This window comes from Pelodiscus sinensis, chromosome 17 (assembly GCF_052426305.1).
Source record: "Pelodiscus sinensis isolate ZL-2025 chromosome 17, ASM5242630v1, whole genome shotgun sequence".
Taxonomy (NCBI): Eukaryota; Metazoa; Chordata; order Testudines; family Trionychidae; genus Pelodiscus; species Pelodiscus sinensis.
In genome coordinates, this window is record NC_143068.1 from 36,397,978 (window position 1) to 36,404,661 (window position 6,684).

Here is a 6,684-nt window from a genome sequence, read left to right on the forward strand (position 1 = left end):
ACACCCCCGGGACCCTTGTGCAGGGCAGGGCCTGGGGGGACTCGCTGGCATTAACTACGCCCAGCGGATGGCAGGAAGGTAACGGGGCTCAGCCTGGCCTGGGGCCCTGAGCACGGCCCCCAGCCCACCTCCACCCCGAGCAGCTCAGGGACAGCGACTGGCCATGGGGCTCTCCGTGACTCGGACCAGCTGCCGATCACCGGCTCCGAGGGTTCCCGCCGAGAGAACAGCCCCACGCCTGGGGACTGCATGCTAGTGCCAGGTCGGCGACATGCCTCAGCACACACAGGGGCCATGGGTCCCATGTCACTGGCGTGTCAGACGCTCGCTGGCTGGGCACAGTCAGCCCCGTGCCCACGCCCTGCTTGTTCTCTGTGCCAGAGCTCGTCCGGCAGGACTCGGAGGGCTCGCCGGGGACGCGCAGGCAGACGCCGCGCAGAAACCGTCTGATCTGCAGTTTCGCTCTGTGCCACAGGCTCCTGGCGGTTCCTGCCCGCGCTCAGCCAGCTCCCCTGAGCCGGGAGACAGGTGTGAGGAATTAGCCGGAGGGACCAAGCGCTGACAGCAACTGGCACAAAAGCAGGGACAGAGCAGAATGTTTATTACGTTTGAAGCAAAACAAACACGCGGCCTATTTCTGTAGCTGGAGAGAATTAATTGGGGAGTGCCACAAAGCAGCAGATTATAAATTAGAATCATTTTCACCAACTCCAGCCCATTCGTCTTCTTTGCAAGGGGCCTGTCGCCACCGCCTGACTGATTCCTCAGCGCGCCCGCCGGCCCCCGCGCCCCACACAGAGCCGGAGGGTGGGGGCGGGGGGCCCAATCCCCGTGAGCGCGCCTACAGCAAAGGCTGCTTTGAGCCAGCCCCTTGGCCTGGCCGCCATGCTCTGACCAGCTCTGTGCGCCGGCACGGCCGTGGCAGGAGCGCCGAAGGGATGAGCAAAGGGACATGCTGGGGACCCTGGTTTTCACGTGCCACGCACCAGCAGCGCAGGGGCAGCTGTGAGGGGCTGGGGCATGGGTGGCCTGGCCTATGGCTGGCTCGCGGTGCCCCTGCGAGGGCGGCCAGAGGAGCCCCTGGAGCTGATCCGTAGGCAAGCGCCAGGGCATTATGGAGATAGCAATCCGGAGTCCCAGCCAGCCAGACACCTGGGGCTGCCCTCCTGGGTTAGACGGCCGATGGGGGCCCCAGCGTGGTACGTCCTGCAATGCCCTGTGGTGGGCGCAGGCACTGCAGGCCGAGGCCACGCCACGGCGCCTCACTGCGCATGCGGCGCTAGCAGGCAGGTCCAGACGCCGACCGACGCCCTGACACCTTCCTGGCCAAGGCTGCGTGTGCCTGGGAGCAGAGGGGGCGCTTTGGGCTCAAGGCGGTGGGTGGAGAGGGCTCTGCCTTGCTCCTCCCCCCCGGCCAGGTCACCCTGCGGGGATGGGCAGGAGCTGAGCCAACCGCAGGCAGCACGGCGCCGGCTCCCTCCTCGTGCTGCACGCTGAGGCTGGCCTGGCTGAGCTGCTTCGACTCTGCGCCTCGGTGTGGAATCCAAGGGTGCAGTGAGCCCTGGTGGGGCGAGCGCCTCCCCCCCCCCCCCGCTGTGCTCCCACCTGGTGCACGCATGTCACGACAGGGAGCAGCTGCGCTCCGAGGCTGCCTGCCGACAGGCTCAGGGCCGGGACGCCCCTTCCCCCGGCCCTGGGCTGAGCACCCGGCTGGCACGCCCCGGCTCGGAGGCCGGCTGCAGGTGACCAGGAGGCAGAGGGGCAGGACCTACAGGCACCCGAGTACGTTCGACCCACCCAGCAGCAGGCAGGAATACGGGCAGCCCCGCCCCTCCCGGCAGGCAGCGAGGCCACAGGGAGGGACTCGCTGGGCTGAAGGGGGCCACGTCCTCCTGCCGGGGCTTGTGGGACCAGGTGTCCCCAAGGTGCGGCGCTGCTCCGAGTGCACCAGGGTTCTCTGCCCGGTGCCCCGCGGGAGGCTCCTGTTATAGCCGGTGCCTTGCAAAGGGCCCTCCCCCCAAGACAGGACAGGCCAGGGCACTAGGTGCAAAGCCCTGCCCCTCTGTCTGGGGAGAGGCCAGCCCTGCCACGGCCCCTCGGCGAGGTGCCCACAGGGCTGACCGCCGCGGCGCCTCCTGCTGGTCACTCTGGGAATTAGCTCTGCTCCTCGACCGGGCGCCCCCGTCTGGCCAGGGTACGCCCGCCCTGCTCGGACGGCTCCACTGCCTGGGCCAGCGTCGCTCCCTGGACTGCAGCGCCCACTGTTCCTTTCTCCCCCTACAGGGGTGCCAGCCGCCCTCGGCCCACACACTGGCCACCGTGGCCAGCTGCAGCCATGGGCTAGCCCCCCAGGCAAGCCCCTGTCTGGGAAGGCCACGCTGTGGCGGCTAGATACTGTGCGAGGGGGGGCCCAGGCCGCACACGACTGAGGCTGCATCTAGACTGGCATGATTTCGCGCAAATACTTTTAACGGAAAAGTTTTTGCGCAAGAAAGCATCTACACTGGCCTATGCTTTTGCGCAAGAGCATCCGTGCCAGTGAGGACGCTCTCTTGCGCAAGAAAGCTCTGGTGGCCATTTTAGCCATAGGGCTTTCTTGCGCAAGAAATTAACTTGCCTGTCTACACTGGCCTCTTGCGCAAGAGGGCTTATCCCTGAGCGGGAGTGTCAAAGTATTTGCGCAAGAACCACTGATTTTGCACAGTACCAAGTCAGTGTTCTTGTGCAAATACTAGCGGCCAGTCTAGACAGGCGGCAAGATTTTGCACAAAAGCAGCCGCTTTTGCGCAAAATCTTGCCAGTCTAGACGCACCCTGAGAGTCTCGGCCCAGGGAGCCCCTGGCAGCAGCTTGTCCTGCCTCCCCTTGATGGCTCCTGTTCCCGGGGCCACCCCGTGATCCTGCCCTTGTGTCAAGGGTGGGGGCAGAGCTGCTCTCCGGCGCGCCTGCCCAATGTCACCCCAGCTCAGCTGGATCCACCGAGCCACCCAGGACCTGGGCACCCATGCCGCACCCTGGCTGGCCGGAACCCACCTACCCTGGAGCTTGCTGGGCAGCTCTTTATATACTGGGCTACACAGCAACCTGCCCAATGATTGGCTCCCTATGAGCCTTTTCCAGATTGGCTGGGGCTCTGCACAGCTGCCCGCCCACTCTCCCAAGTGGGCTGGTACACCACTACATGCTCAGATCTCCGGTGCCAGCTCCATGCCATTGATTAGCTGGGGCGGGGTGCGGATAGATGGGAGGAGAGAGGAGATAGGGTGGGGAAGAAAGCGAGAGTTGGGGGTGGGGATAGGTACAGAGGGCGAGATCCTGGCCTCTTGCAGGGTCGCGGCACCTTAACCCGTAGGCTGCAGCTGGAGCCGCCTGCTAGCCACAGCCTGGCCATTTCCTCCTGCAATCCTGGGGCAGAGGGCAGGGTGGCACCAGCTGGACCCCTGCTGGTGATCAGTCTCAGCTCCAGTGCTGGGTGCACCCGATCACGTCCATGGTGAGCACCAGGAGCCCCCTAGGGCCAGCGACCTTCGTTACCGGGGGGTGGGAGGCCAGGCCAGATCTCTGCCTGCTGCTCTCAGCTCAGGGCAGGGCCTGCGGAGGAACGTACCTGCTCTGTGATCAGCCCAATTAGCTGCTGCTCTGTCTGTCTCAGCTGCAGGCTCCGTGGCTGGTGGCTGGTAATTGACAGCGTTACGAGCGTTTGTTCGAACAGGGTTACTAATTAGCACAGAAATACTATTAGCAGCGCTACAACATTCCAGGCATTTGGATTAATGCTCGTTGGCATCGAATCAAGACCAGAGTGGAGGCGAGGGAGCCCAGGAAGGGAGGCTGGAGCCCGGCCCAGGAGACAAGAGCTCAGCCAGGCTCTAGCAGGATGCTCCCATCTCCTAGGCGGGCAGAGAAGCTGGAAGAACTGGAGCCCGGTTGGATGGCGTCTGTACAGCACCGTGCACATGGGGCTGGCACTATGGGAAGGGCACAGGGTGGGGTGGGAGACTCGGGTTAAGGTGAGTGTGAAGAAGCAGCCAGGAGAAGGCAGTGGGAGGCAGGAGCTAAGGGCGTGAGCAGCACAGGGAACAGCCCTGTAAAGTGGATGAATGATTCACGGCTGGGAACACGGGCAGTGCCCCTCGGGGTGGGAGGCGTGTGTCCCGCCAGCGTGCTGGATACAGGAGGCTGGGGAAGCGCAGTGTCTCCGGGAGACCGGGTCGGTATTGCTGATTGCTCAATGGAAGCACTTTCCTCATCCATCCGCTGCTCCACGGCCCCCGGAGCCCTGGTGTTACCCCCTCCAACACGTCACCCAGCGGTGAGAAAAGGGCACAAAAGCACTTCCGGGGCCAGATGAAACATGATCAATGGAGCCCAAGTGGCGGGTCCCCGTGAGCCTCCCCCTGCCCAGCCACCAGATCCATGGGCACTGGCAAAGGGCAAGCCTAGATCACAAGCTAGTAAGACCCACGCTAGGGCCCCATGGACACAGCACAGCTGGTCCCTGTCCAACCCACAGCTCAACCGCCCCCTCCCCAAGGTGGGACCGCCCATGCCCCGGGGAGCCAGGCCGGCAGCCAGCAGGCGCATCCAGCTCGGGGAGGGGCACTGTGCCGTGCTGCCCACGTACGAAGGCAAAGGCAGAGCCACAGGGCTGAGCGTCAGCTCAGTGCCAGTTCCCCCGGGCCAGCGGCCCCTCCTTGCCCAGCTCTGGGGCTGACCTGGGGATGGGAGAGGAGAGGGTGCGGAGGGAGGGGGCTGCTGGAGTCAGCGGGGCATGGAGGGACAGGGAAAGCTGCACCTCTCCTACCTTCAGCCACAGGCTGCCCACACCCTGCCCATGCTGAGCAGCAGGGTAATCCCGCTGGGGGAGGGGAGTAATGATCAGGGGCCTGCAGTCAGGCCCTGTGTGGCTGGGCAGCATGGCCGTTCCGTGCCAGAGCAGCCGTTCCGTGCCAGCGCAATGCGGCCGTTCCGTGCCAGAGCAGCCGTTCCGTGCCAGCGCAATGCGGCCGTTCCGTGCCAGAGCAGCCGTTCCGTGCCAGCGCAATGCGGCCGTTCCGTGACAGAGCAGCCGTTCCGTGCCAGCACAATGCGGCCGTTCCGTGCCAGAGCAGCCGTTCCGTGCCAGCGCAATGCGGCCGTTCCGTGCCAGAGCAGCCGTTCCGTGCCTGCGCAATGCGGCCGTTCCGGGCCAGAGCAGCCGTTCCGTGCCTGCGCAATGCGGCCGTTCCGTGCCAGAGCAGCCGTTCCGTGCCAGCGCAATGCGGCCGTTCCGTGCCAGAGCAGCCGTTCCGTGCCAGCGTAATGCGGCCGTTCCGTGCCAGAGCAGCCGTTCCATGCCAGCGCAATGTGGCCGTTCCGTGCCAGAGCAGCCGTTCCGTGCCTGCGCAATGTGGCCGTTCCGTGCCAGAGCAGCCGTTCCGTGCCAGTGCAATGCGGCCGTTCCGGGCCAGAGCAGCCGTTCCGGGCCAGAGCAGCCGTTCCATGCCAGTGCAATGCGGCCGTTCCGGGCCAGAGCAGCCGTTCCGTGCCAGTGCAATGCGGCCGTTCCGTGCCAGAGCAGCAGTTCCATGCCAGTGCAATGCAGCCGTTCCGTGCCAGAGCAATGCAGCAGTTCCGTGCCAGAGCAGCAGTTCCGTGCCAGAGCAATGCAGCAGTTCCGTGCCAGAGCAGCCGTTCCGTGCCAGTGCAATGCGGCCGTTCCGTGCCAGAGCAGCCGTTCCGTGCCAGTGCAATGCGGCCATTCCGTGCCAGAGCAGCTGTTCCGTGCCAGTGCAATGCGGCCGTTCCGTGCCAGAGCAGCCGTTCCGTGCCAGTGCAATGCGGCCGTTCCATGCCAGAGCAGCCGTTCCGTGCCAGTGCAATGTGGCTGTTCCGTGCCAGAGCAGCCGTTCCGTGCCAGCACAATGCGGCCGTTCCGTGCCAGTGCAATGCGGCCGTTCCATGCCAGTGCAATGCGGCCGTTCCGTGCCAGTGCAATGCGGCCGTTCCATGGCAGTGCAATGCGGCCGTTCTGTGCCAGTGCAATGCGGCCGTTCTGTGCCAGAGCAGCCGTTCCGTGCCAGCGCAATGCAGCCGTTCTGTCCCAGCGCAATGCAGCCGTTCCGGGCCAGCGCAGCGCAGCGCAGCCGTTCCGGGCCAGAGCAGCGCGGCCGTTCCATGCCAGAGCAGCGCGGCCGTTCCGTGCCAGCGCAATGCGGCCGTTCCATGCCAGCGCAATGCAGCCGTTCCATGCCAGTACGGCACAGCTGTTTTGTGCCACCGCAGCCGTTCCATGCCAGTTTCTGACAGGAGAGCTCAGATCCCATTTCTTTTGCTAGTTGTGGCTCCAACAGCGCTATGTGATTCTGCCCAGAAAGACAGGCTGGGAGGGCCCACAGGGGCCTGTGACGGACCGGGCCGGGTCTGGGCACAGCTGAGGGCGTCCGCTCAGAGTGAATTGCTCAAATTCAGGGCTCCTTACGGCCCCCAGACTGGAGACCTTCCCAAACAGGCCACAAACCAGTCCCACAGAGCGCTTCAGCAGCCTGCCTGAAGCCTCCTGAGCAAAACCCCTCTGACACCCCAGCAATATCCGTGCCTCAGATGGCCCCAGGCCTCATACACAGGTGGGGGGTCCTAGCACCCAATCCCACCTACCCCGAACAAGTTCTGTCCGGTTCCAAGAAACTAGCCACAGATCCCTGGT